Source organism: Ursus americanus, chromosome 34 (genome assembly GCF_024610735.1).
Source record: "Ursus americanus isolate L20-20 chromosome 34, mUrsAme1.1.p, whole genome shotgun sequence".
Lineage (NCBI taxonomy): Eukaryota > Metazoa > Chordata > Mammalia > Carnivora > Ursidae > Ursus > Ursus americanus.
Window position 1 is genome coordinate 6,713,078 of NC_142160.1, and position 27,203 is coordinate 6,740,280.

At 43.0% G+C, this 27,203-nt stretch overlaps 1 protein-coding gene and 1 non-coding gene across 10 annotated transcripts in view; one reads left to right on the top strand and one right to left on the bottom strand.

Moving 5' to 3' along the window:
- GLIS3 (GLIS family zinc finger 3) overlaps nt 1–27,203 on the top strand; it is a 619,421-nt gene that overhangs the window by 350,788 nt on the left and 241,430 nt on the right. The window lies entirely within an intron of this gene.
- LOC123776563 (U6 spliceosomal RNA) lies at nt 11,404–11,506 on the bottom strand. The gene has a single exon (XR_006775393.1). It is a non-coding gene; the product is annotated as a U6 spliceosomal RNA (small nuclear RNA).

Genomic DNA, 27,203 nt, shown 5'->3' on the forward strand with positions numbered 1-27,203 from the left:
CATCCTGCTAGTTCTAAGGAGAAGTTGTACTCTATACAGTTGGATGAAAGAAATGCTGCAGAGACCTTCGTTCACATCCAATTAATCTCTCAGGGTAATTTGTGTACTGGCTTCTGCTGCCAAACCTATGAGTTGCTTTCTTCAGGGGTGAGGGTTAGTTGATGAAGCGATTTATTATGTTTCTGTTACACACCATATCGATCTTGCTCATGGAAAATGTTAACGGTGTCCCTGGTATATCATTCATCTTCCACAGCCCCCATTCATTATTCCCATCCCCCATTAGTAATTCTTGTATCACAGAGGGACATCTCATTAGGAATATTCCAAGGTCAGTGAATGGCATGGCTCTGTGTGTTGCTGCAGGATTTTTAAAAGGCAGTCATTACTCAAAATTGCAAGAGGGAATTAGGATTTAAGGAAGAAAGTGTTACAAAGTCTTGAAAATGGATGTGTTCCTTAGCTTCAGTGAGAAATCAAATTCTGAGAGACAGAAATTTGTTTTTATTTTAATATCTCTCAACTGCACCGGCTCTTCCCTCTTTAATCATCCAGTGTCCTGCTGTGTAGAAGAATCTGTGGGCTTCTTGGTGTGATACTGAGACCCTGTTTTTAAAACGTTGTGAACTTTTTCTTATATACATAAAGCTGTAAGAATAATACAGCAAACATCCGAGTAGATCAGTGGAACAGAATAGAGCCCAGAAATGACCCACAGATACATGGAAACTTAATGTTTAGAATTGTATTTGTGTGTGTGTGTGCATGTGTGTGTGCGTGTGTGTGCGTGTGCTTGTGCACATGCCTTAACTGGGTGATGGGCCTTCTTGCTACTTTGGGGGATGATGCAAATCCAGCACCACTGGGTTCTTGGAACATGATCCCAATAAACTATCCATGTTGATCAGAGTCAGGATAGAATGAAGAGAGTATCATTGAAATCGAGCAAAGTGCTTCACATAGTACAACAGGGCATCACACATCCATGGTGTTTTCTCTTCTAAAATATTTTTCCTGGCAAAATATTTGCTCACTGTGTGATGCTGGTAGAGTCTCTGATATCTTGCTTTGGATTATCCACTAATTTCTGAAATTTTCAATCATAAGTACCAGAAAAGGGAGGAGGTGGAGGTGGTCAGGGGAGAAGTCACTTCCCTGCACCTGCCTTCTCACTGAAGGGCACTCTGCTGACCTCTAAGAGCAAGTAATGAAAGCATCAGGTGAGTGCACCCTTCTGCCCTCATGTGAGCCCCGAACCCCGGAATTTCATGTAGGCCCTTGTTTCTGTCTCTTTCTTCTTACAGGGTTGACGTCTTGTTTGTGTTAGAGGTCTTCACTCAAGCAGAGGCTCACTCACACCTTTTTACTCTTCACCTGAGAAGAATCTTTTCCTTTTCTCTCTCTAAGTAGGCTTGACACCCAGCATGGAGCCCAAGGCAGGGCTTGAACTCACGACTCTGAGATCAAGAACTGAGCTGAGATCAAAAGTTGGACGCTTCACCGACTGAGCCACCTGAGGCGCCCCACCTTTTGTCTCTTAATTTATAGTTGAGGGAACCTTGGTCCCCAGTGGCTCTGGATGGCAGGACGTTTTAAGAGCAGATGCTGCTGCCCAATACATTGGAGATGGGCTGCTCTCCAGACCTGTGGGTCCCTCTGGGAAGAAAGATTTCTGCAGACAAAACCCTCTCCATAGAGCGATGAGTGACTTCTTTCTAGCTTACCCCACCCTTTGTCTCCGTTCCTCCGTCAGTTTACAAGCTGCCTTACCCTCACCGCATCTCTGCCTCTTCCCTCCCCCTCCCTCAGCCTTGTTTAGAGGGCCAGGTGGTAGCTCTGATGACTCCTCAACTCACGGAGGGAGTAGTCCCCACGGCCAATAACTGCAGATCAAGGATACTACTCTGTGATTTCATTCATTCATTCATTTATTTTTAACAAAGAAGCTAGAAATTCTCTGAGATTTAATCAAATTTATTTCTGATTTAGTGTTTTTCTTTTCTTAAAGAGCCTGCTCTCACAGCCCTCCCACCCCAGTTGTTTAAGCGTCAGGCTCCATAAAACCTGGATGTGACCCTGGCTGAGCTATAGAGTGAACTGTGAGTGCCCTTTTCTGAGCAGATTTTGTTTTCTCTAGAGTTCATAATTACCTTTTTTTTAAAAAAGTAGATTTTATTTTTTAGAGCAATTTTAGGTCCACAGAAAAATGGAATGGAAAGTACAAAGAGTTCTTATGAAGCCCCTGTTCTCTCCACACACGTTCTGCTGCGTTATCAACATCCAGCTTTTGAAGAGATGGACCTACAAGGACACATTGTAATCTCCTAAGTCCATAGTGTCCATTAGGGCGCACTCTTGGTGGTGTGGGTGCTGTGGATTTGGACACAGCCTGTGCTCTCTCCATCTCTCCCTCCTGCATACTCCTGGCAAGTACTGATGCTATTATCTCTATAGTTTTGCCTTTTCCAGAGAGTCATAGAGGTGGAATCATACAGAACACAGCCTTTTCAGATTAGCTTCTTTCATTTAGTAATATGCATTTACAGTCCCTCTACGATAGCTCCTTCCTTCCTTCCTTCCTTCCTTCCTTCCTTCCTTCCTTCCTTCCTTCCTTCCCTCTTTCCTTTCTTCCTCTCCTCCTTTTCCTTTTCTTTGAAGATCTTATTTTATTATTTGTTTTCTTTGAAGATTTTAAAAGCAATACATTTCTTAGGCCAGTGGAAGCATGAGAGGAAGGGGTGGGATGTAAGGAGCTCAGAATTAATACTTGGGTAATTCAGTACAAAACAAAACATATTTATGCTAGGTAGGACTTTGTGTCTCAATATCTACACTTCTGTCTTTTCTAGTGGCAATAGTTTAACTGCTGTGTTATTCCTACAGGGGCAAGTGCCCTTTGTAGCTAGATACACTTGGGTATAAATCTCAGTTATGCCATAAACTGGCAGGATGACTCATTATATTCATCTGCAAAATGAAGATAGTCTTGTGAGAACTAAAAGAGATAATATGTGTAAAGCCCCTAGCATTTACTACAGGCTCTATGAACAATAGATTGCTTACCCCTGAGTAATGCTTGAATTTTTCCACAGCCCACAGCAGGCATTTTTTTCCCTTCAACTTTGGCCAATTTATAATATCTAGGCAGTATTTTCCTTTTTTTTTTTTTTTTTAACTTTTTGAGCCCCTTCACCCATTTCTTCCACCCCCACCTCTAGCCCCTGGCAACCGCCAGTCTGTTCTCTGTATCCATGAGCTTGTTTTTTGTTGTTTCTGTTTTGAGATTCTACACATGAGAGAGATCATATGGGATTTGTCTTTCTTTGTCTGACTTATTTCACCTAACGTAATACCCTCCAGGTCCATCCATGTTGTTGTAAATGGGAAGATTTCATTCTTTTTTATGGCTGAGCAAATTCCAATGCGTGTGTGTGTGTGTTGATTTCATTATCCATTCATCCATTGATGGACACTTAGGTTGTTTCCATATCTTCGTTATTACAAATAATGTTTCAAGGAACGTGGGGGTGCACATATTTTTTTGAGTTAGGGTTTTCATTTTCTTTGGATGAATACCCAGAAGCAGAATTACTGGGTTATATGGTAATTCTATTTTTAATTTTTTGAGGAACTTCTATACTGTTTTCCACAGTGGCTATATCAGTTTGCAGTCCTGCCAGCAGTGCACAAGAATCCCCTTTTCTCCACACCCTCGCCAAGATTTGGTATTTTTTGTCTTTTTGAGTCTAGCCATTCTGACAGGTGTGAGGTGACATTTAATCGTGGTTTGGATCGCATTTCCCTGATGATGAGTGATGTTGAGCATCTTTTCATGTGTCTGTTGGCCATTTGTGTGTCTTCTTTGGAAAAACATCTATTCAGATCTTCTGCCCATTTTTTAATTGGATTGTTGTGGAGCTGTTTTTGCTGTTGAGTTGTGTGCATTCTTTATATATTTAGGATATTAACTCCTTATTGGATATATCATTTTCAAATATCTTCCCCCATTCAGTAGGTTGCTTTTTATTTTGTTGATGGTTTCCTTTGCTGTGTAGAAGCTTTTTTCTTTCTTTTCTTTTCTTTTTTCTTTTCTTTCTTCTTCTTCTTCTTTTTTTTTTTTTTAGTTTGATGTAGTCCCACTTGTTTATTTTTGGGGTTGTTGCTTTTACTTTTGATGTCAGATTGAAAAAAGATTATCTCCAAGACCTGTGTCAGGGAGCTTACCGTCTAAGTTTTCTTCTACAAGTGTTACAGTTTCAGCTTTTGTGTTCATCTTTGATTTTTGATTTAGTCCTTCAGCTACTAGATGGATTTAAGTACATTAAGTAACGGCTCTGCCCCCTCACCCCCTAGCCCTGCTTTTTAAAAATTATAAATGGTGACCAAGTTAAAGAAAGGGCCATTGAGGACTTAGAGTTCTGGAGTTATTCATAGGATGAATGTGTGACTTTTGTTTTTGGTATGAGTTAACAATACAAATGACCTTTGAGTTGGAACTATTCCTGGACTAGGTGTAGGAATGATTCAGTCTATGTCTTTGTAATACAACCGGTGGGCAAAAAAGAACCAAACCATATTTACCTTAGTCTAAATAGAGTCAATTAACAGCAAGTCATCTGGTTATTTTAGCACGAGGTAGAAACATAGATTTTAAGTCATTTATGGTGATTCAGAGAGGTTTTTATTTTTAATTATCTATTTAATCCTTTGGTGAACAAACTTATCTTTACTCTTTTTCCTTATTTTCCCTTAAAAATATATTTCTCTTTTTGGTTTGCATTCAGATGCTGCATTCTCTGGTTTGACAAAATCAGCAATGGGGACTTTTTTTTTCCTGTAAGTTTGGGTTATCAGGTGTAGAGAAAATACAGCAAAGGACAAAGAACCCAGATTTGGGGTAAAATCCATCTGGTTTTGATTCCTTGCCCTGTCTCTTGCTGGCTCTGGAATCCGGAAAATGACTTAACTCTTCTGAGCTTCAGTTTTCTAAACTGTAAAAAGTAAGATAATAATACTTACCTTATGAGGTTATTGGCAGGGTCAAGAGAAGTCTGCTTGGCCTTGGACAACATGGGTCTGACCTGGACGGCGCCACCGACATGTGGAGTTTTTAGAGTCCAGCACTGTGAATGTACTTTCTCTTATGATTTTCTTAACACCATTTCCTTTTCTCTAGTTCACTTTATTGTAAAATACATATATAACATATGTAACATACAAAATATGTATTAATCAACTGTGTTATCGATAAGGCTTCTGATCAACAGGAGGCTATTAGTAAAGTTTTGGGTGAGTTAGAAATTGTACACAGATTTTCAACCATGTGGGGTTGGTGCCTCTGGCTCCTGCGTTGTTCAAGGGTCAACTATAATGGACAACTCCCAACTCCAGCCAGTCAGTAAGAACCCGCATTGTAAGCGTTAGCTCCTTTTTTCTTCTGTGTGGGCAGATGGAGATTCAGCTCTGTTTAGCTGCAGTATAAATGGATCATTAAAAGTGAAACAAATTTACAGCTAGTTCACGTTTGTCACTCACGGATGAAGGAAATCAGAGGAGTGAAGTGTCTTATTCAAGAGGATGGATTGTCAGGCAGAAGAGAGATTAGAACCCCCGTGGCCCCTTTTCTCAAACCCAGACCTTTCCTCTTACGGTATGGCTTGACCCGTGATCCAGTAAGCCTTACTCTCGAATTCTATAAAACATAGCAGCCACCTAAACAAACCCCCAGTCTAGTCTCAAAGGGATAGCAGCAAATATGATCTCTATCTACTTGGACATCATATTTGTTAAAACGTAACTGGTTAATTAAGTAAGGTTATATTGTGTGTAATCTGTATGTCCTGTGGTTATCATAAAACCCTTTCCTGAATAGGTCTCCTGAAATGTAGAAGTACTCACGATTTGGGTGTCTTTTGGGGTAGCATGGGATGGCACCTGGTTATAAGGTTTGTGTCCAGGGAATGGCTTGTCTAAAGGGTGTGTGCATTTAAACTTGGGCAGATATTGGCAGATTTCACCTCCATGGGCGATTGTGTGCACGCTCACTAGCCGTGGATGGAAGTGCCAGTTGCTTCCTCACCTCAGGAACACAGTATTTGCTAATCTGGTAGATGAAAAATGTTCATCTTTTTAAGAGTCCAGTGACCCATTTTGATTTTCTCCCTTGCTCCTCAGCCTCTCTGTCTTCCCTACTATGTTTCTTCCCCATCTCTTTCTGTCCATCGTTGAGTATTTTTGGTTGAGATTTTTAGATTGCTTATTGTCTTTTATTGGGAAGCGTCCACTGAAAAGGTGATCTAGATGGACCAGAAGTTGAGACATTGACAGGAAATTGAATTCAAACAGGGTGAGAAAAACAATGAATCACTCCCAAGAATTAGTCAATAGCAAAACACTGATTCAACACACAATTGACCTAAAATTCCTAGGTTTTTGGATGGGATTTTATGAAGTAAGGCCTTAGGGATATTGATGAATTGATAAGGCCTCTCATCAACTCATCCTGTTGTGACCAATGAATATGTCTTTGGCCCCAAATGGCCTAACGTTCAGCTGCAGGATGTCTAGACTACCAAGCCCACTACACCCACTGCAGTCCGGAAAAGCTGTAGATGGGCAGGCCGGCGTCAGCGCTGGGTGAGGAGGGAAGTGGAAGATACCTTGGCCTTCTGAAAGCTTCCTCAAGACCAGTATCCTGATTATTTACAATCCCTCATGGTGCCACGGAAGGCCAAGCCCATGATAAACATTTGTTCCTTGTCCGTTTAAAACTTGCTATAAACTAAGTGACTTTGGATTTAGGGCCAAAACCCTGAGTTCTTTTTTGTGTCTTTAGGCCACTCTTGTTTTCTGACTTGAGCTGGAAAACCCCTGCCAGGCCTGCAGAGGGAACACTGAGTCGGCCCTGCCCTGCCCTCCACATGCCTTTGTCCTCCCTTTGTGCGCACTTCTGAAAACTGTCCCTGCTCGTTGAAAACAGTAGGGTCAAGGTCATTGACTCTTTTCTGTATTTTTCCACCAGGAACATTCATTCATTGTTTTAACACTTTTTTAGGCAGCACAGCATAGCGATTAAGCACATGGGCTCTGGAGCCACACTGCCTGGGTTTAAATCCTGACTCTGCCGCTCAGCACATTGCTCACATCCTCTGTGCCTCAGTTTTGTCATCTGTAAATGAGGATAATTAAATATACATACACACATAGGTACATATGTGGGATTGCGTGTGTGTAGCTTAACCAAATGCCTACCTTACAGTAAGTTATCAGTATGCTTCTTGCCATTAATAATACCTTTTAAAAATTTCAGACACTCTAAGGTTAAGTGGAAAAAGGCTTACTATGTGCAACTCTTGCAAACATTTCAAGCATGTTCCCTTCACTCATGATAACTCCACAGATATTATCATCCTCTTTTTATGACTGGAAGCTAAGGCATGAGAGGTTAAGTGCATTGTTCAAGGAACTTAGCTACGTCAGAAAGGGGCCAAGCTGGGATTTGAAGTCAGCCTCCAGAGCCCGCAGTTATACCATGATGCTGTGCATGAAACGTCTCTTCACAGAAAGCGTAGTCCTGGGGCTCTCGCTTGCCAGCAGGAGTAGTAATGGCAGCCCCAGCAACAGCGGTCACAGCTGCAATTCTGGCTGAGCGGTGACCGTGCCTATTACTTCCTGTGCCTTATGAGGGAGGCGCTTCTCCAGTCCTGCAGGTGAGGAGGCCTAGGGACACAGCGGCCACAGTGACTGTCATGTGACTGAGCCATAGTCGGAGCCTGAGCTTGCCTGATTCCAGCATCGTGGGCCTGAAAACCATTCCGATGCCTCCCACCTCATTTCCATGTCCTGGACCAGGAGGCCAAAGGGTGTTGGGCAGGACAGCAGTGGGGCTTCAGCGGACTTGGGAGCTTTCTTCTTTCCTTCTGCTCTTAGGTTTCCTTGCCTGAGACTACCTCATTTTGTTTAAGTCCCAAAGAAGGTTAAAATACAAATTCTCTTGGGACACACCACAGGAGCTGTAATAAAGTCCTGCCTTATTTTCATCGAGTGTGAGTCTGTGTAATCATCCTCAATGTGAATGAATGTACGGGGTTTTCTTAAATTCAAATCAAGTATTGATTAAGCCAAGACCACAGTGTTGGATCTGGTGAGGTTGTAGGCAAAAAACCAGCAATAAGGAGAAGTGTAGTGTTTTCTAGAAGAGGGTGAGAGCGCTGGGCCTCTGGAGGAGGGAGCAGGCAGTGCAGATCGTCTGTACCACAGCTCTGCCTCATACGTGTTTCTGGAAGAAGCACACTGACCACAATGGGGTGGGAATGGGAAGGACGTATCCTGAAGTCCCTGGGAGCCCAGACAGGACAGCTCTCACTGACACAGGACACATGAGACCAAACAAAGAACAATGTTCTTGGACATAACACCCCTTCAACCAACAACTTGACACGTAAGGGGAGGTGTCACTTTGTCTAAGAAGAAGTACTCTTCTTTTTTGATCACAAAGAGGTATGAATTTTTTCCCTCTTCACTACCTTGTTAGTGAAGAAGACACCTGACAGTTTAATTTTGTGTTTTTAACATTTTAATGTTTCGGCAATGTTCTTCTTCAGTAATTCCCCAATAATTTTGCAATAATGATTTGTTTTCCTTTCCCCTTTAGTCATGTGTTGCTTGAATTCTGAAAGCTATGTATGTGAATACATAGTTTTGTATAATCTTTAATATACAAACAGACACTGACACATGTGCACATATATTTGTTCTCTCAAAACTTTTGTGAAGGGAAATGTACACTATTCAAGATCAGACTTTTCAGACATTTTCTTTTTTTTTTCTAAGCATTTTCACTTTTAATTTTGAGATAAATGTATTAAACTGAGCTATTACATAGGTGATATCTGTCCCCTTTATATAATGGAGGGATGTGTCCCCACAGAACTGAGTTTCAGCTCTCACCCTGCAGTTGGTGGCAGACGTGACTATTTGGGTTATTAAGAGACATGAAAAACTAGCCCAGACCAGAATCTTTGAGAGCAGTCCATAAAAATAAAAGTAAAGCAAACATTTACATTTTGTTTAAATGAAGCTGTGGGGGATAAGCCTTTCCACCAGCTTTTTTTTTTTTTTAACATGGACATATGGATATAGATGTTTTTGTCACAATGAAGCCATTGGTAGCTCCTTCTGAAGACTTGTCTATTTCATTTTCTTTCTGAGGACTGACGACAGGTCTTTCGGGGTGAGGCCCTTAGGACTGGCAGGCTGCAGTGTGGGATTTGGCAGTGAAGTACTTGTGCTTTTTGAAAAGGAATACTAGTGTATCTCTTTTGGCTGTGGTTTAAAAAACATATGACTTTATAAATGTTGTGAAATTTCATTGTGTTGTTTTGCATAATAATAAAAGGCACTGCAATTTTTAAGGAACAGGATACTAGACTGTAAGATTCTTGTGGGAAAGAACAGGTCTTATTTATCTCTTTCCTCTCTGTATCGGAAACACAACCTATATATAGCTGGTACTCAGTAAATATTTACTGAGGCGAATTCCATCTAAAATGCGTTCACCACCCCCACCCCCCTCCCCTCTGCTAACCACCAGGTGGTTCTCTGTATTTAAGTCTGTTTTTTGTTTGTCTCTATTTTTCTTTGTTCATTTGTTTTGTTTCTTAAATTCCACGTAAGAGTAAAACCATATGGTATTTGTCTTTCACTGACTGACTTATTTCCCTTAGCATTATACACTGTCATTGCAAATGGCAGGATTTCATTCTTTTTGATGGCTGAGTGGTATTCTGTTGTATATATAGACCACATCTTCTTTATTCATTCATCTCTCAGTGGACACTTGGGCTGCTGCTGTAATTTGGCTATTATAAATAATGCTGTAATAACATAGGGGTGCATGTATCTTTTTGAATTAATGTTTTTGTATTCTTTGGGTAAATACCCAGTAATGGAATTTGGTAGTTCTATTTTTGACTTTTTGAGGAACCTCCATACTGTTTTCCACAGTTGGCTGCACCAGTTTGCATTCCCACCAACAGTGCCTGAGGGTTCCTTTTTCTCCACATCCTTGCCAACACCTGTTGTTTCTTGTGTTGTTGATTTTAGCCATCCTGACAGGTGTGAGGTGGTATCTCATTGTAGTTTTGGTTTGCATGTCCCTGATAATTGATGATATTGAGCATCTTTTGGTGTGTCTGTTGGCCATCTGGATGTCTTCTTTGGCGAGACATCTCCAACATGTCTATTCATGTCTTCTGCCTATTTTTTAATTGGGTTGTTTGGGGGGTTTTTGAGTACTTGAGTTTTATAAGTTCTTTATATATTTTTGATATTAACCCCTTATTGGCTATCTCATTTATAAATATCTTCTCCCATTCAGTAGGTTGTCTTTTTGTTTTGTTGATTGTTTCTTTTGCTGTGTGTCCTGTGAACTTTTAATATCCTTTCAAATTTGGGGGTAAGGGACAGACACCTTACTGAATCACTTAGGACACACTGAGGATGGGCAAAGTAAGGGAGAGTTGTACTTCTCTTCTGTTGACCTTATTTATTTCTCATTTCAGGGAGTACTAATTGAGAACATTTCTTTTTCTTACCTTTCTCTCCCCTTTAATGAACTAACTAAATCACCAAATATTTATTAAGTGTGTGTTTTATATGAATAATTGGGCCAAGCAATGGGACTACAAAGGAAAATAAAGCCTAATACTTGTTTCCAAAAGAGGCAAGTCAATTAATTATTGTAAGTGACCTGAGAAGAAGGATTTATCTCTATGCCCCTAACTTCTCTTTTATTACCTTCCCTTCCCATATTAGTTATTGTTACTCCCTGTGAGAAGTAGAATTCTTGTAGGGCTTGTGGGGAGGAAGGACAAATCCAGATCTACCATGCTGTGCTCACACCTTGTCTCGCCAGTGAGCTGCATTCCGTGGAGCATGAATTAGTGGCGTTTACTAGTGAGTGAGTGAGCTGCAGAGTCTGTATGCAAGTGATCTAAAGTTCATTGGGTTGGTTACACCATAAGTGATCATAATACAAATGGATGGTGGTGAAATGGGACAAGCAGGGTAAATCTCTGGTGTGTTCAGGGGCCAGAGAGAACATATGTGTGTGTATGTGTGTGTAGGGAGACAGAGAAGGAGAGAGAGGAGGAGGAAAGGGGAGGACTTCCTGGAGGAAATGGTGAGGCTTGGACTGTGTGACAGGCTTGGGGCCCCTTAGGACCTGTACCTGTCGTGTCACATAGACACATGGATGGATACTACATATTTCTGTATTTGGTGCTTATATGTATGGATCCTGTACCTGTCGTGTCACATAGACACATGGATGGATACTACATATTTCTGTATTTGGTGCTTATATGTATGGATCCTGTGTTGTTGTAGTTTTTTTTTCTCCTTAAATTCCCTATTGTTTTCTAACTTTTATGTTTCATCCTTGCATGAAGGCCATGTTAATCTTCTCTGTATCGTTCCAGTCTTAGTGCGTGCTGCCGAGGCGAGCATTGTTTTCTAACTTTTAATGTGCTTGTCAGGATAGCTGTCTGTTCAGCTTTGTGAGGACGGGGTCCACGTCCTGCGCGGGCTCTTCTTCGTCACGGTGGGGGGGCTTGCAAACTGCTTCCCAGGCGTGAAAGGATTTGGTTGGAGTGTTTTCACCAGGGGAGTGAGGTTTTAGATCTACCTGGAAATTGCTGATTGTTGTCCGATTTTGTTTCTAAGGATGTCATCTCAGAATCCATTTTTCCTTTTCCTCTTTTCATCTCTAAACTTTTTCTCCTCTTCTACCTGTAGTGATTCCGTAGGGTGGTGGCTGTGCTTATATTCAGGGCTCTCACGTGAAAGGACAATGCTCGTTTTGCCAGGAAAAGTAGAGAAGGAAGAATACATATGAATCCACAACCTAAATAAGGAATGGCAAAATATCAAAGTCCGTTATGTTTTTACGGCTCTTCCAGCTCTGTACTCAGTCTGACCGTAGTAAACCTAATATTTTCACTGTTACCTATTAGCAGTATTTTAGGTTTTCTCTTCCTTGCCTCCACTTAACATGGATTATTAGCAGCAAACTAGTGTAATTATTGCTATTTTAAAAAAATCTGAAACTCTGCCTTATTTTCATGGTCAGTCCAATTCAATTAAACAGTTACAAGCTGACAGCCAAGTGTGTGCAGAGCGGTACATTGGAAGCTTGTAGAGGCCGTGAAGGTGAGGAGTGGAGAGTCCCTGCCTTCTCGGGGCTCACGACCCAGCAGGGAGCACGTGTCCATAAATCATTCTGTTAGCAGGTTGTACAGAATGCAACAACTGAAGAACAGCATTGCTCTGTGGGAGTGGAGGGGAAAACAGAACAATCTACATGGAAGTTACCCCAGGTTCATGAATTTCTTTGGTTAGTGAAGTTGTTCCACGATTCCTAAAATCCCCACTATGTGCAGTGCCAGGCACCTCCTCAGACTGCATTGAAAAATAGTGCACATAGGTAGTAAAACACCTAAAACTCATAAAAAGGATATGCAGTGGAAAGTAAGTCTGTCTCTTGACACATTCCATCACTTTTTCTCTCTAGAGACACCCACTTTTCACAATTTCCTCTGTGTGATTAATTGTGAAAGATGTGTTGCTGATCAGTTCTTTTGAAATTTCATTGCCTTCAACCCAGTGTAGTAAACATTCCACAAATATGCCAGGTGCCGTGTTAAGTCCTGGGAATGCCCGGACTGGGACCCTGGTCTCCGAGCGTTCACAGTCTGGTACACATAAAGATATGGCTTGGACTATAACATGTTCAGTGATATGACGGAGATAGGGGTAAGTGTTCTGATAACTCAGGGAGGGAATAAATGACTCACCACCCTAGACTAGGGCTGGGGCTGCCTCACAGAGTCATGATCCTCCAGCTAGCACTCGAGATGTGGGTTTCACTGGGCTGAGGGAGAGGCAAGCAAATCCCTGGCCAATAGAACCACAAACTCAGAGAAAGAGAAGACTGAAAATATATGTTGAGTATATCAGTAGGGCTAGGGTGTAAGATATGTGCAGTGGTAGATATGTTTGGAGGTTGAGGCCAAATTATTAGGGGCACTGAATTTCTCATTCTGCAAAATTTGGACATCATCCCATGCAAGGGTGAAGGGAAGCAGTTGAAAGAATACAGTTATGATAGGGATATGAGGCATATCTGTCTTTCAGAAGGTAATGTTGGGGGTCCTCTGAAGGATGGAATGGACAGGGGAAGAGGTAGAAGCATGGGGACCAGTTAGGTTACAACTCTGGCTACAGCCTGGCCAGGATGATATAAGAAGGCGGCAGTGGGAATGATGAGAAAACAGATCTGAGAGATCTCACGGAAGGACAAATGATGGGCTCTGGTGATAACAAGAGTGGATCAGGCATGCTCCCAGCTTGGGATTTGGGCACCTGCTAAGGGGCACTCATAGATGAGTTAGACATAGTTTTTCTCCATACTCTTTGCCAGCGGTCCAGGAAGAAACCCAGCATTCTCACGATGCAGAGGATGAAATGAGGAGAAAAGGCAACCTTGAGAAAACATCGACTCCTAAATGGCGGGCATATGAAAAGCCCTCAGTGATAGAGGAAGAGTGATTGATTATGCAGTCTAGAGTGACACAGTGGTGGGGGTCTGAGTGAGGAGGAAGTGCTCCTTAGTGTCTGACCACTGCGACTGAGATGTCAAGTGGAGTGGAGGCTGAGAGAGAGCTCTGGCAGTGAGAACATCCATGTGGGCTCCTGAGGGCAGAGATAACTGACGTGGTGAGGAAGAGAGGTCAGAGAGGAAGGCCTCGGAGGGGGCAGAGGTGACCTGACCAGCTCCATTGGCTGTCCTGTGACGTCATGGGGAGAAGTAGGGCTGGGGGTACCGTGTCTCCTCCTCCCACCAGAATGCTCGTCAGTGCACTCTGTCCCCCGTGGTTGGTAGATGGGGGGCCAAAGCGGGAGGGCAGCATGGCTGTCAGGAAAGCTGGTGCTCAGGGCAGCGGGAGAGAGAAGGGTCTTCAGACCCACCACGGCGGTCTGTTCCTCGTGCCGACCCTTGGCTGTGTCTGTCCGCTGCCTTCATAGGCAAGCTGTTTTCTTGTTGCTGTTGAGTGTCTAATTTTATGTATAAACCCAAATGAGATAATTTTCTCTGGGCTTTTTTAATTCCCTCAGAAAAGTTTTGCATCCCTTTGCTTGTAGAACTCGACAGTCACTTTTCATCACAGATGGGACCAGCCCTGCCTGCGTCTCTCTGACCCGCATCAGTGTGAACGCAAAAGGCATCTCGGCAAAGAGCACGGTGCCACATAGTGTAGAAGATTGCTGCGTCGGTGGAGATAGGGAGATTAATGGCCACAGGGCTGACATGGTGTTCTGGAAGCGGCCTCCGTCTACACAGGGGGAAGCCAGGGAGTTTGTTAGGTCACCAGAGCCCGGAGCTTGAAAAGCAGCTTTAGTGTACCGCATGCTTCTGTTGTTTATAACTTTCTGTAATGTGTGATAACAAAGAGCAGTGTGTGGTAACAAAGAACACTCTGTTACCACGAGTTATTTTAACCACCAGCTTTCGGCTGCTCAGCCTTTTTTCCCCCTTCTTCCTCACAGCTCTGTTTCTGGCTCCATGTCTTTGTCACCCACTTCCACCTCCTCCCCAGCTGCTCCTCCTCGTCTCCGTGTGTGAAGTCCTTCCCCGTGGCTGTTTCTCCTCCACCACGGAGAACCTGCTGGAGGCTTTTGGCTTTATCGCACAAGCAGTTTGCCACTCTTTTCCCTCTTCTTGCACATACATTGCTCCCAAGGGTTCTTCACGCTTAGACAACCCAAGATGGAGGGCATTCCAGGGGCTCCTCTCCCTGTGAGGAAGGAGGGGCTCCTCTGGGAATAGAGGAGGAGAAAGTGTGTGTGCATGTGTGTGTGTGTGTGCACGCTCGCACTTGCGTGTGAGAGAGAGAGAGAGAGAGAAGGAAGATAGATCAGAGGTTTGGAGGGCTTCATAGTCCTTTTCTCTCTCCCAGAGGACTGCTTGCTGGGTTTTTAATGCTACTAAGCCAAAAACACAGAATAATTATTATCAAACTGGGACTGGAAAAGTTTTGTTTTGTTCTGAAAAACCTGACCTCAGACTTTGAATAGCCACTGAGCCCTGAGTGGCTCCACATCGGCCCCCTGAAAGAGGTGGGTGATGCGATGTGACCGTGGAGTAAATGGTGTGAGCCCAGAATGGTCCAGCAGTGGCACGTTCTTTCTCTAGAGGTAATTTCTACATGTATCTTCCTTTATTCTGGCATGAAGTAGCAAGCGATACCAGAGATTGTTGATGTAGGCAAATGATACAGGAGACAGGGTCTCTGGTAAGCTTGACTGATCGTCTTGCACAAAGTTCAAGGTTGAGAGTGATTTTACAGCTCTCCTTATACTTTCTGCAGTGGATTTTTGTTTGGCTCCGTTTGTAGAACACACTGAGAGTTTGCTCAAATCCCTTTACTCTTGAACCTTGTTGTACATGTCTTCAATGGCATAAATCATACCAAGAGAGAGTATTTTAAAAATCTGAAGATTTCAATTAAAAAATCCCTGTGGATTGGCTGTTTGGCCTTTGAAAAGTCTATTAACATCTCCATTGCTCATTTTCTTTACCCGTAAATGGGAGAGTTGAGCAACTCTGATGTCTTATCCGTTTCAAACATTCATTAGTAATTGGACAGATTCAGAGCTGGAAACTGGATTTCACTTTAGTGTCTCAATTCCATGTGTCAGGTAGCCAGTGCCGAGAGGGCTGGGGTAAGGATTACAGACTGCGGGCTCAGTCGGAAAGAGTGGGGTATTGATTAGTGATGTCTGCCTCTCATGCAGTCATTTCGGGCGGTGGCATGTGGTATTTGGTTTGTTTCATTTTGTTTTTGCCCTTCCTTCTTTAACCCTACTGAGAGGGCCCAGAGGGCAGTCATGTTTTCATTTTGTGCGTGCGCACGCACACACACACACCCCATCCTCATTTGAACCAAACTGTTGATGAAACCATCAACATGCGTTCTATTCCTTCTCCAGATGATTTAGCTTCAGTTAAATCAGATTTCTGTTTCCTGCTTCATATGTCTTAAAGCTAAAGGGAAGAGCAAAAAAGGGTTTGTGGATGGCCCATTTTAAACACATCACCACTTGAGGGGTGCCTGGGTGGTTCAGTCGGTTTGGACATCCGACTCTTGACCTCAGCTCAGGTCTTGATCTCAAGGTCGTGGGTTTGGGCCCTTCATTAGACTCCACGTGGAGTTCCATGCTGAACATGGAGCCTACTTTAAAAAAATAAAAAATAAACACATCACCACTTCACGCGCAGGTCTCCTAAAATCTTGGTCGCTTACAGAGGACAAGATACAAAATGATAGCCAGTTACCCATCTAATATAGTACAGTGTTGAGCCCTACAGTGTAACTTTTTTATGATTATGGCCCTAGGATCAAAAAGGTATGGAGAATTGCACCTGGGAAATTATATAAACTCTATCTTAAGTCTGTTTCAAAAGTGACTTTTTGTAATATTTTTTATAATTGCTCTAGGATGTTTGGCAAAATTAAGTTTTCAAAACATCCAGGTGAAGAATGGAGAGCTTGCAAACAGTGTTTTTAGAATGCTGGATGGGAATGGGTGATGTTAATCAGATTTCAAGGTTCATCTTGACCCTCTGTCTCTCGGGACACTGATCAAAGTTTTGTGAATCCTTCTGATGCGGAGTTATTCATTAGAGTTCTCAGCACATAATTATGGACTGTCAGAAGATTTCGGTTTTGTGTAATAAATGAGTAGTGTGCCTGTGGCTTGCTGAGGTGTTAGTTTAATAACCTCACAAGATAGGTTGTTTTTCTTCTCCCTCAAGACCTGAGCCGACTGGCTGATGTCTTGTCCACCCCATCTCAAATGGAGGTGAGCAGACTAGGACTTAGATTTCTTTAAAAGTTTATTTCTAAGAGGAAGAAACACAGCTTGATATGCTATTCCCTTTTCCTTTGTTCTTTCTTCTTTTGAATTGGAAGCATAACAGATTTTGTTTTTATGCCTAAATCTTGGTAAGGATGTATAAGCTCTTCTCCTACCACGCACGGTTATATACAGTGAGATGTTAGTAAATCGGTGCTCATGAGCAGTGCCACATTTAAATTGCTGCCTGCATGATACTCTTTCTCGGGGATGCAATTATTTCCCTTGGTTTTGACAAGATGTCAGCTGTGATATGCATGGAGCAGAAACATATCCTAAGACTCTATAGTGCATTAGAAATCTTTCCAGAGGAAAACTCAAGTATGTGTCTGGGGCTCCCATTCTGACTCCATCCTCTGCCTTTGTATGTTTGTTTATATTTAAATTATTAGCTGATTATGAAGTGGCATTTAAGAAGCATGAATCATTCTATTTAGTGATCATAATTAACAGGGGTTTCTAGGAATATTTTGCCTTCATTTTCAGTATAAAGAGATGGAGAGCAATTCATAATTATCATTCTATTGATAATGATGGTGGATGTACTTTTTATAATAGCTTCAAGAGGGAAATAGAGGTGGGTGACTGGGTGGCTCAGTCGGTGAAGCATCTGTCTTCAGCTCAGGTCATGATCTCAGGGTCTTGGGATGGAGTCCCGCATCAGGCTGCCTGCTCAGCGGGGAGTCCGCTTCTCCCTTTCCCTCTGTGTTCTCTCTCGCTCTCTCTTGCTCTATCTCAAGTAAATAAATAAAATCTTTAAAAAAATGGGGAAATAGAGGTGCCTAATTACCACAGGATTGTACTGCATACCTACTGTGTGCTCTCACTGTTGAGAATACAGAGACACATCAGATACAGAGCCAGCCAGTGAGTTTATAGTCTAGTTGGGGAAGATACTAGTCAGGATAGGCTAGTTGCTATAATAGACCCCCAAATCTCAATGAGCTTATTTTTTATTTTCCAAAGTTTATTTCCATCTGGTTGGGGGCTCTCCGTATGTTCATCCAAGGACCCATGCTTTCTTTGCCTTGGCTCCATTATTCTGGAAGTCTACAGTGTTCTCTCTCCATTTAGCCAGATGGGGAGCAGAGGAAAAGAGGATTACACACGGAAGTCTCAAAATGGCCAAGTCCCTACTATTCACACTTCATTGGCTAAAAGGGAGGCACAGCCAAATGTAGGTGCAAGGGAGGCTGGGGAATGTAGTCTGAGTTAGTTAACAGCGGATAGCCTCTGCTATCGGGGGCTTACTTACTTGCTTACAGCAGCAACGTGCTGCAGAGTAGAAGGAGTTGGCTGTGGGAAGGACAGAAGGGGCAAAGCCCTGCCTGGGGAAGCCTGGGAGAGAGGAACTGGATGCTTTAGAATATTCTGAGAAGAAGTCAAGCGGGTCGTGTTTATACCGGTTGTGTCTGGCTATCATGTTCCCACACAGCATGGTAATCCTCAGTGCTATGTTGGGATTTGAGTGTTTGGACCGCCTTGAATATGGAGCCCATCGTGTAACCCAGGCACAGCTCAGGGAACCATGGTGGTCACTCAGTCTTGGAGCAGACTCGACCATCACGACCAGGAGCCAGCCGGGCAAGGCTGGGACAACGTGCCACAGAGCGGAAGCCCTGCCTGCGGAAACCTGGTTGCTATGTGGGACTGTGTGTACAGGGGCTGTGAATGGCACAGAACCACCTCACACTGTCAAGGGGTGAAAGAGGCACGAAGGTTGCATGGTGAAGCATAAAGAAGATCCGACAGAAGGCCTGGTTTGGGTGTCGCTCCTGACCAGCCTTGTGCTGCCTGCTCCTCACTTGATCTTTCTCAGCCTGGACGTCGTGATAGATCTTTAATGCCTTTAGACTGCTTCCTGCGGCGACTCCGGGGATTTCAGGTTTCAGCTGACTATAAGAGGTGTCTCATTTAGGGCCAAGATTAGAGTCAGAAATCTGAGGGGATGCCAAAATCTCTTTAATCCAGATAAATAATATTTTAGTGTAGTATTTGAAGTGATCAGTATTAATACCCCCCAAATTGATGATGGATAAAATATAAAAATTTAAAATAAGACCGGGCCAGTATTACTGGTTTTCCCTTTTGCTTGAGCTCCGGTATGGCTCAACACAGCCCTGTTCAGGATCTTGTCTTTATTTAAAATTTTGATATTTCGTTTGTCATGGACTTTTTTGTATTGATGTTGTTTAATGAAGGTATTGCATCAAAATGTTACTTATTTTGATTACTGTGTTTGGAGGCCCCTTAGATTGTATATTTGAGGTGAATGCCTCACAGCTTACCCTAGACTGAGCCCTGGTTTGCATTCTTCTGTATCCCCAGTACCTAGCACGATGCCTGAGATACGGTAGACGCTCAGGAAATGTTCGAGAATGAGGGATGTTGGAAAAATAAATGGGTGAACTAACAGGTGACAGATATTGGAATTGGGAGAAAGGATAGGATGGTTCAGGAACCACAGCCCACAGTCACTGGCTGAATCGTAAAGCCAGGCTGCACAGTGGCCCAACACACCCAGGGTCACTGGGTCTTACAAGCCAGCAGATTCCTGCACACTTTTCCAACAGTATTTTCCACACAGATCCTTGTTTGTAGTCTTAAATGACTGTCTGTACTTTCCATCTTTTAAGGAGGAACATATTCATAGTGTCCCCTCTTTTATCAACAGATATCTGTTGAATACCTACCTTTTTCTTTTTTTCTTCTCTTTTCCTTCCTTTTTATGTTTTTTTGGGGGGGGGCAATGTTTATGTTCACTTATCAGTAGCTACAATTTATTGAATTTTGCATTGGGTATTTTTAATTAATTAATTAATTTAGAGGGAGAGCAAATGAGCGGGTGGAGGGGCAGAAGGAGAGGAAGAGAGAGAATCTTAAGCAGGCTCCACACTCAGTGCAGAACCCGACACAGGGCTCGATCTCATGACTCTGAGATCATGACCTGAGCCAAAATCAAGAGTTGGACACTTAACTGACTGAGCCACCCAGGCACCCTGGTGTGTTGGGTGTTTTTACTGATCACAGAAACCTTTTGAGGTAGTGGGTTGGGTTTTTTTTTTTTTTATTTGTTTCTTGTTTTTGTTTTATCTCTCTGTCAGAGGTAGAACCAGGCTGCCCCTCATTGTGAGTGGCAAAGCTAGGATTTCAGTCCACATTTCTTTGGATTTCTCCAGAGCCTATGCCCTTCCCAGCACTGAGGACAAGTGTGGGGATAAAGGTGTTTTCCTGGTAGTGACCTGAACTGTGTCCCCAAAGCAGGGGAGCAGAGGGGGTACTCTGGAACTGCCTGGGCCTCCATGGGTGGGAGGAACTTCCCCGGAGAGGGAAAGCCCATCAATGCAACAAGTTGCTCCAGTTTGCAGATGTTCCTGGATTGGGTGACTTCCCCTTTTCTCTGTCTTTGCTAGGGTTTGCTCATGCTATAGTTCTTTAGGAAAGCAGTATCCCTTTCCAAGCAAGCCCAGGGCAGGTATCGAGGCGATCTGCTTCCTAGTCTGGCTTTGAGCAGGATTTTAAGCAAGTCAAGCTCTCTGAGCTTCTACCTTTTCTTCTGTGAAGAGGGAATAATTCTGATACTTACCACTCACCACCTCTGTTGACAGTAGTAGAGAAGATATAAAGAAAAATTATCTGCAGGGTATAAATACCACCAATGCAAAATTTACATTTTGGAATTTGTTTCAAAAGCCATGTGACCCTATTTTTGGGGGGATTAAAGAAGGCAAAGACATAAGCTAAAACCAAACTATAGCGGAAGATGAATGTGGGAAAACCACCTTTTTTTTTTTTTTAAGATTTTATTTATTTATTTGACAGAGAGAGAGACAGCCAGTGAGAGAGGGAACACAAGCAGGGGGAGTGGGAGAGGAAGAAGCAGGCTTCCAGCGGAGGAGCCTGGTGCTGGGCTTGATCCTAGAATGCAGGGATCAAGCCCTGAGCGAAGGCAGACGCTTAAGGACTGAGCCACCCAGGTGCCCTGGGGAAAACCACCTTTAATATGAAGATTCTTGTTTGCATCAAACTCTTTTATTTTGAACAGTTCGAGTATCACAAAGACCTGGTTCAATTTAACAACTGAAAACAAAAGGCTACGTTTTCAGCAAATAGCCTGAAAAAAAATTTTTTTTAAGAAATGGAAGCTTTAATAGATTTTGAGGGGGAAAGGGGATATTTCAAACTTCAGATTTCTCCTATTCAGGACTTCTCAGTGCTCTCTCTGAGCTCTAGAGTAGCTAAACACACTTTTAGTAGTTTTACTGAAAGAAAGTACAGCCTGGAGCCAAGAACTTTCATGCCAAACTTTAAGCTAGAGCAGATTTTTTTAAAATCATGTTAGAAACCTCTGAAAGAAGGAGGCTCATAATGAAAAATGCTGACCTATTCTTAACAGCAGGAATGGCAGTGACTCAATAATAGTGGTTTCTGCACCGTATTACCCCAGCCTGGCCGGAAAGGATCTCTTGGTTGTGGTCGAAAGAGGGGGCTGTAGGTGGGACAGCCAGGTGTTTATCAGGCACTTGGTGGCCGAGATCTTCTGCTTCGCTTGAACTGTTACTGGGGCCGTATAGATGTCCAGAGAGCCCTGGACCATTCAAGAAGAATTGCAGAGTTACAGAATCATGAGATTTGGAAAGGGACTCATGTTGTGTTGATTAGTGGTTGCCAGACTGGGCTCTACTGAACCCAAGAGTTCCACAGAAGGACGGGGCAGGGCAGGAGGGAACAGGGCTCTGTAGATGCTGCTGGTAGAGTGAGGCCATGCAAGTAAGGGGCAGGATGCTCCATACTTGCATTTCAGCCAAAGCACCCCTACTTTTATATATTATACCTTGAGTTTAGCATAAAATTATAGTTGTGAAAAGGATTGCACTGACAAGAGTACTTTTAAGACTACTGATCTGGCTTAATTTTCTCTCAGTTCAGGAATTTCCTTTATAATATCCTGGACATGAGGTTACTCCTCAATTTACCAGCTCCAGTGATAGGGAACCATATCAGTCAGGGTCCACTAAAGACCAGAATCCCACCAGTCATTTTAACAGAGAGAATCTGGTATATAGTTGTTAACTAGATATTATAAAAAGGGAAAGGTAAAGAAGGGGAGGAAGAAGCTGTCACCCCTTGAGATGGGAACAGGGGAAGAGGTCAGAATTATGAAAACTTAGGAGCTCAGAGAAGGGTCCCGGGGAGCTAGGAACCAGATCTCTGAGGAGGGAGCTGTGCCGATGAGGCCAGGTCTGAGAGCGTTGGAAAAACAACGAAGTGAAATCACTTGCTGCTGTGAAGATGGGGGACTGTCCCTGGGGTGATGCTGAAAGGAACAGAAGAACGTGGAAGGAGCCAGGCTTGCTCCCTCTTGTGGCTTTCCTCTCATGTTCCCTGAGGGCAGAGGCCAACAGGGAGCCCCCTGGACCAGCCTGGACCGGCCTGGCACAGGAAGAGTGTGGCTGCCCAGCCCCAGCATCACAAAGCATGACACAAAGCTGAGATGCAGCCGCTTTGTATCCAGCGCAGGTACTCCCTTTCCGCCACGGTGTCCCCTGACATTGTTGAATCAGGGAATGATTCCTGATTTTAAACAAGGAACAAAGAGACAGGAAAGCAAAAGTCCTTTCCCTTTGGAGGGAATTTATCTTCCTGCCTGAGTTTGCCAGGCACACCCAGTCCCTTCAGCCTGCCTCGAGGACATGTTGAATAGACATTTTGGTTGTCATCCTCTGGACACCTTCCAGTTTGTCAGTGTCTCTTTTAAATATAGTTCTCAGTTTGTCGGCACCTACTGAGAGCCTCACCACTGCGCATACTTTTTGCCTTAGCAGTTCCAACTCTAGGAATTTATCCTTATGAATTTTTCATGGTCCGCATAGAAATTTAGCTAGAAGGGTATTAATTTCAAAGTTGCTGATAATCTTTAAGAATTTCGGAGAAGCCAGAAATGTTCAAGAAGAGGAGATGAGTTGTACCGTGGAGTACTCGGCAGGTAGTACAGGTGATGATGAAGAAGAAAGTTTAACAGTATGAAAAGAAAGTCACGATATGTTGTTAGGTAAAAGAGGCAGGTCACAAAGTGGCTCACACGGCGCCATTACATTGTTGTACATACGTCCACGTTAGAAAAACAACATTGGGATGATATATGCTAAATGTCCAATGTACGATTGGTTATTTTTAGGTGGAGATACAGCGGACAGTTTAAATTTTTTTCTTTCTGTTTATTTGTATTTTAAACGTATTTTACAACTAAAGTATATTTCCTTTTGTAATAAGGCAAAAAGTAATTTAGTGCTGAGAATGGATCACCATGAGAACGGATCTAAGGTATCATCTGTCATCCTCTCCTCATGCCATGTCAGCTACATTTTTTCATAAATATGTCTTTTATATCTTCACTGGGAAGTCTCACTGGTGGAAAGATTGCTGGAGCAATCAGGAACCTGTAAGCTGCCCCCTAGATGTGACTTTGAGCAAGTCTCTTAAACAAGCACTCAAGTTTCTGTCTCTGGAAAATCCGGAAGATTGCTCTAGATGATCCTCTTAGACTGGCTTTAGCTTTAGATTCTGTGGTTTGCTGAAAATGCCTGATGTCCCAAAGGAGGCAAAATCCCATTCACTGAGGTCATGGTTGCTTTGTAGGTGACACATGTGGCAGAGACCAGGTGCCTGAAATATAACTGGGTCCTATGTTGGTGATTTAAAGAAATGCCGTCTAAGCAGATGTCTTGGTACAGGGGTAGAGCCCCAAACACGGCTTTTCATGGTGATGGCATTTCCAAATTAATGGAATTGGGAAAACAAAACAAATCTAGGTTGTAATAAGGGATCACTGTATAAAATACAGAGCCACGCGAGAATATAGTCCAGTTGCATAGAACCTCCAAATCTGAAAAAGGAGGGAAAGAGTTTAGAGAGAGACAACTGCAGAGAGATGGAGAACATGGATGTGGCTGAGTCTCTCATGATTGCGGCGTTTGGCAACATCGGCCTTCTAGAAAGCGCTATCAGGAGGAGTACATGAGTGTGTTCAGAGGTATATGAGCCACAAAAGGCTAAGAAAATAAGTGTTCCAAAAAGATAACCAATTTCCTAGAATTTCTGAGACAAAGCCCAGATGATGAGGATACCAAGTCATGGCTTCGGTGGGATACTATTTCAGTCTGAAATCTAAGCAGGGTTTGGGGACCCACTTTGAAATGCTCCTCTGAAGACTTCCTGGTTCACAACATTGACCATCCCAGCCTGGGGATATCTTGACAGGTAAATTAGCAGGAAGACTCTAATCCCAGCATTGAGGAGGAAGGAGGAACCACAGCTGGAAGGGAGGTGGAAACACAGAAATTTCAGAGAGCAGGGGGAAATGACTGCAGCACACTCTGTGTGCAGATTTAAATAAATAAAACTGTAAACCTGCACCTTGGCTCTCAATTTGTATAATGGGATTCTGTGAGTTACTTTTTCAGTGACTTTGAGGAGGGGTTTCTGTCCTTAACCACATCAGACACACACACACACACACCAACCACTGAGCACCTTCTGTATGTCACGTGCTGCTCTATATACTTCACATGTTTTCATTTATAGAAACTGCCCGTTAATTCTGTAAGGCTGGTATCTGTTATTATTCCTGTATCAGAGAACAAGAAACTGAAGTAGAGAGTCCTTGCTGGAGCAAGGACTTGAACCAAGACAGTTTGGCTGCGTGATTTACAGTCTCAGGCAGTGACCATGTTACATTACCCTGTAGCTGGCATGTCTTGGTCGTGGTCGGGGAAGAGTGCTGTGGTACCCAGTAGGAACCATCCCGAGTTTCCCTTTTGTGGCTACGTATTGTCTTTGCCAGCCAGTTTGTCTTGTGTTCATACCATGAGAGTCTGCCATCAGCTCTTTAAGCTGGGGAGTGGAGATGCAGCCTCCTTTGACCAGTGACCTCCGAAATATAGTCGCCCATGAATGTTTTAGAATGACCGAGGGGTGCTGTCTCAAAATTCTGGGCCCCCTCCAAGATCTTTTGCTTCTGAAACTTGTGAGATGAGACGTGACAGTCAGAAGGTGTAACAAATCCCCACGTGATTTGGGAGTACCCTGAGGCTTGATTACCACCGCTTTAAGCATCCTGTATTTAGAATGTTACTCATCCCTGCTCTCATGCAGGCCCAACTGTAGTGATCATTCTTGTAAATCATTGCAGGCAAATGTATCTCTGTCTCCGCTGTGCTATAGGAGTCAGGTGGTGGGTATTAGAGGAACAGGTGTGCAGCACAAATGTAGTGGTTGCAGGGTTATAAAGCTCGTTTCCAATTTGAGATTGGCAGCCATTTAAAAGAGAGAGAGAGAGGTACTTACTTAAGGGGCCAATATTTGAAAAAAACAAAGCAATAAACCCAAGCGAAAAAGGATCATAACTACACACATCATGCTCTATGGCTTAAAGCATATGCTTTTATTTAAGAGTGATTTTACTGCTAATTTGGGCTTTCAGTTCTATTTGGGGCTCTGAGTGAACTATGAGATGATGAGCGTACATCACAAGGTTCTGTTTTTGAATCCACTTTTATAGAAGAAAGAAACTAAACAATCACAACAACAACACAATAACAAAGCAACAAGAGGGCACAGTCCTGTCTAGAAAGCCAGTTCTCTGTAATGTGTAGAAATCTCTGTAATAAGCAGGATGTCATAAAAAAAGTTCATGCTTGGCTAGACTTCTCCGTAAATTGTAAAGAGAAAAAAATGTCATGTATTATTTACAGTGAATGTATTTCATGCATAGGAACTAAATCTTGATAGCTCAGTAATGGCTATTTAAAATATCCCTCTAAGTTTTATAGAAAACTCTTTCTGCTCCCTGAAAGTTAACCCATTATTGCCCAAATGTTATTGATGGATTGAAGACACTCTGACTCCACTGTCATGGAAGAATGGACCCCCCCATGAAACCATACCTTCTCTCCACATGGGAACACTGTATGTTGGTCCTTGTGCGCTTACCAACTGAAGGCTTCATAGCTTGGCTCTTTTCATAACAGCCCAAACCATGCAGCGGTTGCGAATTGCACAGAGGGTCCATCTTTGAGGGATCTGAGTTGTGTGTGAGCCCATGTTCAGAAAATAGTCAAGCATGAATATTATGATCAAGGTAAACTCTGATAGAGAAGATGAGTAGCTTGAAAGCAGTCCACAGAGTAAAGCAGCCCTGAGAGAGGCTCAGAACAGGAAGTAAAGGATGAGGGGACTATTTCCATGATTAGAGAAGGCATCCCGGCACAGCCTTGCCTGGCTTTCTCTAGCATCTGAGACGATAAGATGACCTAGCAGGTGGGTATGTATTGAGCTCCATCCTTTACATTGCAAGAGCTGTTGGCTTCATCTCCTGGCTAAAGGGATGTTCCTGAGGCAGGTAGATGCTGCCTGCGGCTTCCCCTCTTCAGTTGTGTTTCTTGATCTTGTATCTTCTCTTTCTCTTTGATGGATGAGTTTGTGTGTCTTTATGAAACTCCCAGGATGACTTTTGAAAAGATATATTTGAGAGAGAACTTTAAAAATTAAAAAGCCACCTTAGTAATTTTGCCAAGAAATAAAAATGCCAGACTAGAAATTCTGGGTTCCAAGGAGTATGACAAAGGGAAGAGTGAATTTTATCAGCTCTAGCTGTCCCAGGAGCAGGTATGTAGTAAGAGCTTCGAAAAGGTAACTGTTTGGGCAGCTGCCTCTCAGGCTTTTTGCACGGTCCTCCCTACAGATACCCATGTACTCCTTTTGAAAGTCAAAATGTAAGGTCCAAGATAGGAAGCAAACTGGTAGAGACTTCAGGGTCATGGATAGATGAGGAATAGCTCATTTCAAACCCTTATTCTAATCCAACCCCAGCACATGGTGTTGACAAAGCTAGTATGGTTTGGTTCGAGGACAGTTAACTGATAACTACTGTTTCCCTCAGACCATTTCTGGACTGTTTAAGGGGTTCTTCTGTACCTTGAAGAAAGAAAAACTGCACGATTTTGATTAAAGACTAGTACTTATGACTTTATTTCCTTATTCACATTGGCCCAGTGGTTACATAGATATCTGCCATGAATATTTCCCATCACATTGTACCTTTGAAATGTACCCATAGGTGTTTGAAGCCCTTGCCTCCCTGTGATGCATTGTCTCTTGATTGAAATTCAAGGAATGCTTTGTGACAATTGCTAATTCCTGAGTGGGAGCTTTTGGTGTATTAGCAT